This window comes from Cornus florida, unplaced genomic scaffold (assembly GCF_030987335.1).
Source record: "Cornus florida cultivar Cherokee Brave unplaced genomic scaffold, ASM3098733v1 CherokeeBrave_3.0.0_Hap2_Chr02, whole genome shotgun sequence".
Classification (NCBI taxonomy): domain Eukaryota; kingdom Viridiplantae; phylum Streptophyta; class Magnoliopsida; order Cornales; family Cornaceae; genus Cornus; species Cornus florida.
Genome location: NW_026775572.1, coordinates 24,154,158 through 24,167,938, shown reverse-complemented (window position 1 = coordinate 24,167,938; position 13,781 = coordinate 24,154,158).

Here is a 13,781-nt window from a genome sequence, read left to right as displayed (position 1 = left end):
CACTTAATTGTTTAACTGTTAAAAAAAAAAAAAATTGCATTCAATTCCGTTCAGTTTCAAATGCACTTTATAAAAAAAATTAAAATATTTATTAAATATTCTAATTTTTTGTAATTTATATCTTGAATTGAACAGAACAAATTATACTGTTCCACCAAAGAGGATTCGAGTTTCAAAATTATTACCATGAAACCTTTCTATATTCCCCGAAATAAGGACTTGTTGGACAACTATTTTAATTTTTGGTTTTTGTTTTTGTTTTTATTAAAATAAAAATAATTTTTTTTGCTGCAACGTGTGTTTATTTGTGATTAGAAACATATTTGGTAGCGTAAAATTTATTGCAAAATTTTAAAATATAAAAGCGTATTTGATAAAAAAATATTGCAAAATTGAGTAACAAAATAGTTAGTAAAAAAATGTCACTTACATTGTTTTTGAGGTACTCTATAATGTTTTTGTTACTGTGCAAAAATATTGGGAAACTTTAGTGTTTCTTAGATCTTTTCTGAAAGCAAATGCGGTATTATTCAAGACAACAACCGGTCACCAAATGGGTTGTGTTTTGCTTTGTATGCCACTCTCAAAAAAAAAAAAACTCTCTCAACTATATACACACATATTTATCCTTCAGATTGACAAATTTTTTATTTTATTATTATTACTTATTTTTTTGTGTGTCAAAACTTGAAATGATTGAGTTGTAATTTTATTCTTTATTTTGTGTGTTGATCATTTGAGCTTAAAAGGGTGCATGAATAGATATGGTTTGGATATGAACATAATCCACTAGTTCATTTACACATGTTGGTTAAAGTCTTTATGTTTCATGTTTTTTTTTTGAATGGTAAGGTAAACTCACACACTTTAATCTACGTCTGAGCTTGAACCCTTCTCTCTGTTTTTGAGAATAAAGAAGTATATAAAGAAGTTTTAATGCTAACTATCTTTGATTACTCTGTATGTTTTATAACCTTTCTCTTCTTTTTGAGAATAAAGAAGTTATACTGCTAAATTAAATGTCTTTGATTACTCCGTATGTTTTATGTTGTTATTATAGTTTTTTATAGGCTGGCGAGGGACCCATCTATATCTAAGTGAGGGGGCCTGAATATATATATATATATATATATATATGTGGGGTGGGGGGGGGGGGGGGAGGGGGGGTGGGGTTGGGGATAGGTATATAATGAAAAAGTAGCAAGGTAAATTAGTAAATACTCCCCAGCACCTTCAGTCAAAAAAATTAGACCACCTCCCAGTACCTTCAGTCAAAAAAAAAAAAAAAAAAGGGGGCTTTTGAACTCTTACCGTTTAAGCAGAGTCCGGATCCTTCGTACTAGTATACCGTAAAACTAAAAGTTAGTTTAACACAATTAAAACTTATTTTAATATAATTATTTTTAATTTTAACACCTAAAATATCTATCAAATTTAAAAATCACCTAAGGAACTAGTTATGTGTATTACATATTCCGAATGAAATTACTCAATACATGTTAAACATGCATATGGATAAACTGACTGTGCAACCGACCAACTAAGGAAAAAAAAAATCATTTCTTTTGATAAGAAAAATAAAAATATAATAATAAATAAATAAAGATAAAAGAAAAAAGAAAAAAAAAAAAAAAGAAAGGAAAACTTAAAGCTATTTTCCTAGTAAAGGGTGAGGGTCCATGTCTAGTTTCTCAAGTCTTTTATTTTCCAAGGCATAAAAGGGAGAGCAAAAACGAATAAAGGGGCGAAAAAAAATTAGTCGTTCTCAACTGCAAGCGATTTCAAAGTCATTATTGCAATCTGACTTTTATATTTACCCACAAAGAAAAGTTTACTCCTTTTCAACCATCATTTTTGCTATTATCTCCAAAGGTAAATGTCTTGACTCACAATTATTTTAAAATGAAAACAACAAATTATAGCTCAATTTGTCACAAAATTTAACCAAGTGACACATAGAATTTGCACACTGGTCTATCTCTACAACAATTAAAAGGGCAACAACTTTTTCTCTTCCTCTAAAATAATGGGTTATGTCACATCAATTTTCTTTTTTAATTTTATTTCATACTATAGTGAGGGATGGTTTTTTGTTTTGGGTAAGTTACTAAGGGATGGTTTCAAGATGGAGCATTACTTTTCCAAGGAAAAAAAAAACAAATTATAGCTCAATTTATAACAAAATTAACTTGTGTTAAAACTAAAAGTTATTTTAACACAATTAAAACTTATTTTAATATAGTTATTTTAAATTTTAACACATAAAATATCTATCAAATTTAAAAATCACCCAAGGAACTAATTATGTGTATTACATAGTCCGAATAAAATTACTCAATACATGCTAAACATGCATATGGATAAACTGACTGTGCAACCGACCAACTAAGGAAAACAAAATTCATTTCTTTTGATAAAATAATAATAATAATAAAAAATAAATAAAGATAAAAGGAAAAGGAAAAAGAAAAGGAAAACTTAAAGCTACTTTCCTAGTAAAGGGTGAGGGTCCATGTCTAGTTTCTCAAGCCTTTTATTTTCCAAGACAAAAAAAAAGGAGAGCAAAAACGAATAGAGGGGCGAACAATAGCAAAAAAAACCACTTAAAATTAGGGGGGCTAACCCTGTAGTCCCCAACAGTTCAGTGATTAATGCCGTGTTTGGCTTGGCACAAGAAAAAGATGTCAACAAATGGCACACTAACTTAACGTGCCAACTGTAAAGCAAAAAAAAGAAAGAAAAGAAAACACGAAAAAGGAAAGTTGAAATAAGCTGAAAAATTTGGCGCACCCGCCCCCGCACTTCTGCACTTTCACTTTCCCTTTCTTCCCATTTGGTTTTGTTATTTCCCTTCTTCCCTTTTCATTTTGTTTATTGTTTCTTTTTAATTTCTTTAATCCAAACCCTGATTCGTCTCTCCATGTTCCATAAAAAACATATTGCTTTTGAATTCTTTTTTTATTCAAAACCCTAATTCCTCCCTCCTATATTTTTACTTTTTTATTTTCTTTTTTGAATCAAAACCCAGATTGCAGTGATTTCCTTCCAGAAATTGGTGATGATTCTCCTCTTCATCTAGAGGAAAGAAATCTACAATGGACTTGAGCTGGTATCTACAATTGACCTAATTAATGCTTGATGGTTGGTAAGTCTTAATGCATGTTATTAATATTGTGCATTTAATAGTATTGTTTATTATTTGTTCAAAATAAAATTTTTGTTTTGAACTGAACATTGTAGATTTAGAACTTAATTTATGATTCTTTCATTTGTCATCTGTCATTGTTGTGAATGTAAAATCTTCCATAATTGATTTTTTGAACTGAGTTGGCTTCATTTGGTATCAATGTGTTATCCAAAATTTTAGGTTTTAAATGTATGCGTCAATTACACATTTCACAGGTAATTATTTGATATTTATGAGAAAAAAAAAAAAAAAAAACATTGTGAAGTTTAATAAATCGGCACACTGATCACCTTCATCATCCAAATAAGGTATTGACACAATGCTAAATAACTAATGTTACTCATAAATTTAAGAATTTTTAATTCTTTCATTTGTCATCTGTTAGTGTAAATTATGATATTTTTTAGTTGAAATTGACATTGGTTAAGCATTCTAGTGTATCTATATCTTGGATAATTATAGAGTTTTCTTCTATAATCTTCAATAAGCATTCTAGTGAATGTAAAATCTTCCATAATTGATTTTTTGAACTGACTTGGCTTCATTAGGTACCAATGTGCTATCCAAAATTTTATGTTTTAAATGAATGCGCCAATCACACATTTCACAGGTTATTATTTGATATTTATGTGGAAAAAAATATTGTAAAGTTTAATAAATAGGCACACTGATCACCTTCACCATCAAAATAAGGTATTAACACAGTACTAAATAACTAATGTCACACATAAATATAAGAATTTTTAATTCTTTCATTTGTCATCTATTAGCGTAAATTATGATATTTTTTAGTTGAAATTGACATTGGTTAAACATTCTAGTGTATCTGAAATCTTGGATAATTGTCGGTTTTTCCTCTATAATCTTCAATAAGCATTCTAGTGAATATAAAATCTTCCATAATTGATTTTTTGAACTGAGTTGGCTTCATTAAGTACCAATGTGTTATCCAAAATTTTAGGTTTTAAATGTATGCGCTAATTACATATTTCACAGGTAATTATTTGATATTTATGAGGAAAAAAAACATTTTGAAGTTTAATAAATAGGTACACTGATTACCCTCACCATCCAAATAAGGTATTCACACAGTGATGAATAATTAATGTCACACATAAATTTAAGAATTTTTAATTCTTTCATTTGTCATTTGTTAGTGTAAATTATGATATTTTTTTAGTTGAAATTGACATTGGTTAAGCATTCTAGTGTATCTGAAATCTTGGATAATTGTAGGATTTTCTTCTACAATCTTCAATAAGCACTCTAATAAATGTAAAATCTTCCATAATTGATTTTTTGAACTGAGTTGGCTTCATTAGGTACAAAGTGTTATCCAAAATTTTAGATTTTAAATGTATGCGCCAATTACACATTTCACAGGTAATTATTTGATATTTATGAGAAAAAAAAAAAAAAAAACATTGTGAAGTTTAATAAATAGGCACACTGATCACCTTCACCATCAAAATAAGGTATTAACACAATACTGAATAACTAATATCACACATAAATTTTACAAATTTTTAACTCTTTTATTTGTCATCTGTTAGTGTAAATTATGATATTTTTTAGTTAAAATTGGCATTGGTTAAGCATCCTAATGTATCTGAAATCTTGGATAATTGTAGGATTTTCTTCTATAATCTTTAATAACCATTCTAGTGAATGTAAAATCTTCCATAATTGATTTTTTGAGCTGAGTTGGCTTCATTTGGTACCAATGTGTTATCCAAAATTTTAGGTTTTAAATGTATGGGCCAATTACACATTTCACATGTAATTATTTGATATTTATGAGAAAAAAAAACATTGTGAAGTTTAATAAATAGGCACACTGATCACCTTCACCATCCAAATCAGGTATTCACACAGTGTTGAATAACTAATGTCACACATAAATTTAAGAATTTTTAATTCTTTCATTTGTCATCTGTTAGTGTAAATTGTGATATTTTTTAGTTAAAATTGACATTGGTTAAGCTTCTAGTGTATTTGAAATCTTAGATAATTGTAGGGTTTTCTTCTAAATCTTCAATAAGAATTCTAGTGAATGTAAAATCTTCCATAATTGATTTTTTGAACTGAGTTGGCTTCATTAGGTACCAATGTGTTATCCAAAATTTTAGGTTTTAAATGTACGCGCCAATTACACATTTCACAGATAATTATTTGATATTTATGAGAAAAAAAAAAAAACACTGTGAAGTTTAATAAATAGGTACACTGATCACCTTTACCATCAAAATAAGGTATTAACACAATACTGAATAACTAATGTCACACATAAATTTAAGAATTTTTAATTCTTTCATTTGTCATCTGTTAGTGTAAATTATGATATTTTTTAGTTGAAATTGACATTGGTTAAGCATTCTAGTGTATCTGAAATCTTGGATAATTGTAGGGTTTTCTTCTATAATCTTCAATAAGCATTCTAGTGAATGAAAAATCTTCCATAATTGATTTTTTGAATTGAGCTGGTTTCATTAGGTATCAATGTGTTATCCAAAATTTTAGGTTTTAAATATATGCGCCAATTACACATTTCACAGGTTATTATTTGATATTTTGAGAAAAAAAAAAATATTGCGAAGTTTAATAAATAGGCACACTGATCACCTTTACCATCCAAATAAGATATTCACATAGTGCTGAATAACTAATGTCATACATAAATTTAAGAATTTTTAATTCTTTCATTTGTCATCTGTTAGTGTAAATTATGATATTTTTTAGTTGAAACTGACATTGGTTAAGCATTCTAGAGTATCTGATATCTTGGATAATTGTAGGGTTTTTTGGCCCTTTTCATTAGTTTGGTAAATATTTAGTATTTTTTTTTTATTGTCATAAGTTATAGAATCTAACTTTAACCTTCTGATGGACCTTTTGCTTCTTGTAGCATTCATACTGAAGTTATCCCAATGGACGACGACTTAAGTACTAATGTGTGAGAACAAGCATTCCAATCACCTCCGAAATCAATATTTTTGAAAGCTTAGCAGCAAAAGTTGTCAATCCCATTAACATAGAATTCACACCAAAATTGAACATGCAGTTTGACACTAAGGATAAAGCATACGACTTTTACAATGCTTATGGGGGTAAAGTTGGATTCAGTATTCATAAGAATTATGCAAATAAAAGCCGTAAGACAGGAAATATTACAACAAGCAAGTTTGTGTGTTCCAAATAAGGTTTTAAGGTGAAGGACAAGAGGGATATCCATACAAGAAAGCCTAGGGCTGAAACTCGAACCGGTTGTGGTGCACTAATGCAAATTAGATATGACCGTAAGAAGGGAAAATATGTTGTATATAATTTTGTCGAATCTCACAATCATCCTATGATAATTAAAGAATGCACACATATGATGCCATCACAACGAAGAATAAGTGTCGCCCAAGCAATTGACGTGGAATTGGCCTGCCAATCTGGAGTTCCACTCGGTAATGCGTTTGAGTTAATGAGCAGGCAGGCTGGTGGGAGGCAATCAATTAGCTACACCAAAGTTGATCAACAAAATTTTCTAAGGACCGAAGACAGAGTAAGTTAGAATATGGAGAGAAGACGTGGCTGATGAATTATTTTAAAATTCAATCTTGTGAGAATCTTTCATTTTTCCACACCATGCAGTTGGATGGTGATGAAATGATAACTAATATCTTCTGGGTAGATTTGAGAATGATAATCAACTATGGGCATTTTGGAGACATCATCACATTCGACACGACATACAAGCTCGTCCAAAGCAATCGTCCTTTTGCCGCTATTCTTGGTTTGAATCATCATCGGGAGACTGCTGTCTTTGGACTAGCATTGATGTACGATGAGACTGCCAATTCATTTGCGTGGCTGTTTGATTCATTCTTGAATGCAATGTCAGGTAAATGCTATATAGGTTATTATTATTATTTTTCTTCTTGCAACGATTTTGGTCATTCTATATATACACATGTTTTAAGCCGTTAATAATTGAACATGGCCATTTTTTTCCCTTTTTTATGTGAATTACTTTTTGAAATGAAGATATTTTATTGGGTATAATTTTTAATGAAAGTTTTATATAATATATGTATTATATTATTTTGTTCTTATCTTTAAATTTTCAATATTGTTAAAATTTTTAGTAATGATGTATGATAAGATTGCCTATTCATTTACATGCCTTTTTGATATATTTTTGAATGTGATGTTAGGTAAAGCTCCACAAATGATTCTTACTGACCAAGATGGTGCAATGGCAAATGCGTTGACACAAGTTATGCCAAGGACAAGACATCTACTTTGCACGTGGCACATCCTGACAAATGCACAGAAGCATGTTGGCACCATTTTTAGGAATTATGAAGGGATAAAAAGTGTGCCGAGTTAATTCATGTACTATTATGATGATGAGGATGATTTTTGTATACAGTAGGATGTAATGTTAAAGGACTACAATGTTGTTGGTAACACATGGTTGAACAATTTGTTTGGTTTGAGAGAAAAATTGGGCTATCCATTTGTTAAACATTGGTTACCGCTGGAATGCGGACAACGCAGCTGAGTGAAAGTCTAAATAGCTGCTTGAAAGAGTACTTAACTAGGAAAATGAGTATTCCGAATTTCTTCATGCACCTTGACAGGCTATTATCGGACAAACGCTACAAGGAATATCAAGCTGAGTATGGTTTACTCAGTAAGCTACCTAGACTTAAACAAAATTATCCAATTCTAAAGCAAGTGGGCAATATGTACACGTTGAAGATTTTTGAACTTTTCCAGGACCAATTCATAGAAGCTTGTGTGGTTGCTACCGTGGAAGGAACAACTTTAGATGAAAATGGCTTACGTGTTTCTAGAGTATCTGTTCATGATGCCAGTATGGATTGGACTATGACAAAGTGGGATGATGGCTTTCTAAGTTGTTCGTGTGGGAAATATGCAATGGAGGGTATTTTGTGCAGCCATGTACTTAAAGTACTGAATGATGACCCTCATTATTTCAAAGAATTACCTTCTATGTATATACTAAAAAGGTGGACGAGAAAAGCTAGGGATAACAGCGTATAAGACATCCGTGGATGTGAAGTTATTGCTGATCCTAAACTTGAAGTACGCAGAAGGTATAGGATGTTATGTCATTTTTTTTTTTTTTTGCAGAAATTAGCTCATTTGCATCCAAGAAAGAAGAGGTATTCAATAATTTGATGCTAAAGGGGATGAAATGGAAAAGGAAACACATTAATGTTAAAGGACAATGTTCCGATGTTGAACAAGAGGCAACCAATTCAACTTTTTCAACTGAAAGAAATAATAGTCATGAACATAATGAAAGTATCATTGGGCAAGCCGCAACCGAAAGTAATGCCAAGGGTATAAAGAATAAAGAAACAAGTGGTAAGGGACCAAGGCGCAGGAAGAAGAATAAGTTTGAACAATCCATGCAGAGAAAAAAAAAAAAAAAAAAACTATGCGAAACGAAAGGTTAATTTAATTTATTTATTATTATTTGATAATTTAATTTTTCAGTATATGTCATTAACATTTTGATATTAGCAATGTCCTCATTTTGTTTTTATAATGAATAAATCTAATGTTTTGTAGAAATCAAAAGGCAACATCAGTGTTGGTGCAAGGGTAGGTGGCAGTGGTACCGTGCCACCTATTACATATGTACGTCTGAATGTGAGTTTTCTCCTTTTGTAAAATCAAAATATTGATTTTTTATTTATTTTTATATATTATTATAATTTTTAGTACGATAATCTCTTAACTAAGAATGTTTATATTGAAATAAGGGTTGTGACATTCCTAGCGATGCCACTTGGATTTACGAAGATCATCACCCATGTGCACTTTTACATTCAGAAACATATATAGACCAAACGGCATACTGTCCTACCACTAACTTCAGTTATCCAAGGACTCCATCAACTGAACAGGTATAAACAAACTTTTATTCTGAACTAGGTATATAAAAATTAAGTTCAACATTATTTCATACTTTTGAAATCCACCGGCTAATGAACATTGACAATATATTGGCAGGGAACTCCATTTGTTTCGTATCATGAATGCCGATTCTCAGATTATCTTATAAGTTTATTTCTTATAAAATTTATGCTTGCGCAATATATTCTAAACATACATTTTTTAACTTTGCATTAATTAACATATGTACAAACATTGTTTTTGTCTGATCCATTCTAAGGATGTTGATCACACCAGTGGTCACCGTAATTAAATGCCAATGTCCGAGGAGATAACATCCGTGATCAATCCTCGCGCTCGACAAAAGTTGTTATGAGTTAAGAATTTCTTGACAATAATTAATTTTGTATTTATTTTGTTTGTCATATATGTCGAAGTTGATCACACTCTTGTTAGTTGTATGTTGATGAGAAATTGATGGCTTGACTTTATTTGTGATGGTGTATAGGTATGCTATGGTGGATGGATGAATGAAAAGATGTTGGTATAAAAAAAAATATCCCCTTTTGTGTAAATGTATGGATAACCTGTTGGGTGTGTTTTTTGGGTTTCATATATATGTAATCTACATTCTGTAAGGAGTATTTGCCTAAAAATTGTGTATATGTAATTTGGATTTTGTAATAGCGAAACTAGTTAGGAAAAGTTGTGTATTTGCCGGACACACTATTTACGAAGGAATTTCTAAAAACTCACATTGAAGCCGTTTCTTTACATTCTCATCTATCTAAAAACTCATAGATTAGACATCCCCTTTGCTGGGCCATTTCACATCAACTCGGATGAGATATAGTAACTGAATTAAATGACATCAAATAATTAACATGTATACACTTGGCCTCAGATATAGGGGTTTGAGGAAAGGCTTTTCTTTATCCAATATACTATATATTTTAAAAAGTAACATTCAGTAAAAAAAGATTATACTTACAGAAAAATTAAACAGCCTATCCAACTCTGTCTTTCTTTTCCCGGCTTTTTCAGGGGTTCAACCAAATGTTTATAAATATAACCACACTAGTTGTAAGTCTTAATTGAATTGACTTTGTTCACAGATTCAAACCCCCTTAGGTGGGCATTACTCCTACCATTTGGCCTAAGGACTATTGCACATGCAAATAGAACAAATGCTCGCTTAAAATCGTCACCAACATGAAGTTGTGTAACCTTGTTTTGCAAAGCATTTATGTGCATCCCTCCTGGATTACGAAATCCACAATTATTTATCCATTCTGCTTCAACATCAGAACCTTCCGGCACGTCCGTCTCCCCACAAGGCAAGTCAAAGATAAAAATGACATCATATGCCGATATTGAGATATATTCATTATAGCTGACTCTAAGAAAACCTGTGTTGCAGTTGAAGTTACTAAATATATAACGAAAGAGGTTACGATCCAGACACGAGCATTTCAAGTTCAGCAACTGCCCAAAGCCAATTTCCTCAATCGCCTTGATCTTCTCAGCACCGAGTTGGGATACACATTTGACAAATTGATCAATCGAGCATCTGTGCCTATGATTCTGATTTTTCTATGGATAAAAGTTCAATTAAATGATAAATTACAAAACAAAAATAATATAAACAAGGGAGCGTGCCTCAAATAATTAAACAATAATAGGAGGGAAGGGAAGGCAAAATGACATAATACCTTTTGTTTGGGGGCTTGTTTTGGTGCATTTTTTTTTCTTTCCGCTTCTTCCTTTTCCCATTTATCCTTAAAGGTTGTTTTTCACTTTTACTCATTTTATTCCAAGCTTTTCTGGCATCTTTACTGATTTGTGCATAATCAACTCTTCTCCAATCCTTAGAAGGGTTTTCTGCTTTGCACTTATTTTGATAATATTTCCTGAAATTATAAACAAAATGAATAAATACAAAATTTAATACATTTAAATTTTTCTAAACTTTATTGTTTAATTGCACTGCCACTTTGTTTTCCATACATCAACATATATATCACTAAGGTAAGAACATTGGTGCAATACATCACTTTTTAAAAATATATAATTAAATCAAGTTTAGTAAAAAAAAAAAGAAGTTAAAATCAGTACCAAGAATCTTCATAACATTACTTAATAACGTCACACTCCACAAAATAAGTTCAGCACAAACAATTTTGCAAGTGCTTTTTTAAATCGGCACGAATCCTCTGAAGTGCAATAATGAAAAGAGCAACATCTTTTTTCCTTTTTTTTTTCCCCTCTAAATATTAAAAAAACATACACTTAGGTATAGATTATTTAACATATCTTTGAAAATTTTTGGGCAAAGTTTAATGTTAATTGCCACACTCACCATCTTCATCGTCAAAAGAAAAAATTTGGCAAAGTTTATTATTAATTGCCACACTCAACACCTTCACCATCAAAATAAGGTATTCACATAGTGCTGAAAAACTAATAGTCACACATAAATCTAACTCAATTCAATACGGTGATGTTATATATATACTTATATACTAATATAGATTTAGTACCTTAAGTCTCAAAGCATTCTTGTACATATATACACATATACATATATTTATATATACACACATATATTGAGTTATTATATTTCTTTCTAATCAAAATATATTCAGTATCTTAGTCTCTTAGTCTCAGTCTCAATATTTTCTTATTCTATTTCTTTCTAATCAATTTTTGTATTAATAAAATCAATAACATCAATAAAATATATATATCAATAACATAATTTATCATTACAAAAAGAAAAATTTTAAAATAATAACAGAATACATGAAATTTATAATAATTTGATCTCATTGTCATTCAAGGTTTTGAAAGTATACCTAAATTTGAAGAAGCAAGGTCCATGATGGCTTGCAGTTCCTCCTTTTCGCTTCAGTTTTGAACTTCCTACATTGTTTTTCAAACTCTCACTCTATCTCGATCGACAAATAACCTTTCTATGCTTTAAATGAGCTCCATCTTCAATCTCATCGATACTACTTGATGATTGAGACGGATAACTAGCAGAAGGAGAGTATGAAACATCATCAGAATTACTTTCACTATCTAAAACAATTCATTTTCTATCGCGTTTAGACACATTAGTCTACCTTTTTAGACTACATTTGGCCACATCTTTTTTTTTTTTTTTGTTCATCTCCTTTGGCGTTTGCTGCATTTTTTCCTTTTTTTTTACCGCGCTTGGCCACATGCTTAATCCTTCCCATTTGATGTTCCTAGTTTATGAGTTCATAATGAGATGTTGCACTTATAAAAACAGAGATCATAATAACACTTCAAATAAATTTAGAAGCTTAAAAGTTAAAAGTTACAAGCTTAAAAGATCATATTATTTATATTTTATTTGAAGTTAAAAGTTATATTTTATCAAATCAAAAAAGCATCCAAAAAAACACAGTCACATGTTAATTTAAAGAGGATTTTGAAAGGGATTATGAGGTATTTGGTTGTCAACAATTTCACTTTTATGTAATTGCATTTTTAATATTTCGAAGAAAGAAAAAAAAAACAGATGTGGTTCTTTTCGTAATTTTTTTAAACATCAACTATTTTGTTTCGTACGAAAGTAATTGGAACACTATAAAAGAATTTCATGATTCACTTATAGAGAATAACTAAATTTATTGTTTCTTTGGTACATGGGAATAAAAAAAAAATAAGCTATGACTATTTTCATTATGTTTCCAAAAAAATAATGAGACGTGGCCAATTTGCTCCCACAATAAACTGCACTGCAGGGGACCGTAGGAAAAGGGACAGCAGAGGATTTGTGCCCCAATGAACCGTCTCCTTTTTCATTGTCCTATGGTTAAGGATGGATGGCCAATATTTTTGGTGTTCAGTGAGTAATGTCAGATTCCACAAAGACCATGCTCGAAGCTTGCAGAGGTTGTGCAGTGGGGAGTCGAGTTAAAATGAGTTAATGGCAAAATTTAATTTCAAAGAATATGTTGAATTGAGTTAAATTTATGTGTGACATTAGTTAGTTGGCACTATGTGAATACCTAATTTTTAGAGTGAATGTAGGGTTATGTTGAGTTGAGTAAAATATATCTGTAGACATTAGTTATTCGGCATGGGACAGCTGAACAAAATGACTATATTGTTTTGGAACTATCTTATACAGTGCTTATGGTTTGTCCATACAAAACATTGCAGTTCAGGGTTTATAAGTTGGAATTTGGTCAAAAGAAGTGGGTAGAGGTAAAATCTTTAAGCAATTGCATGTTATTTTTGGGTGGGAATCACTTGATGTCACTCTCTGCTCACGATTTTCCAGAATATAAGGCAAATTCAATTTACTTCACCGACGATTACTGGGATCGAATGGATGAGGATTACTTGTACAAAGGCCACGATATGGGTATATTCAGCTTGGATGATTGAAGTGTTGAACCGTTTTATCAATGTAATATGCAAAAAATTCAACCACCACCCTTTTGGGTTGTTCCTAACCCATAGTAACTAACTACATGATACACGACAGATGCCAAACAAAGTTTTTTCTTCAAATTTTGTTTTATTTCTTTGGAATGCTGACTTTTATGTATTCAAAATTGTTGTTTACAGTTTTAAAGAATATCAAGTTTGTTCTTTGCAACTGCAGCCATAGTGGTAAGTATTCTTGGGTTCCGTACAA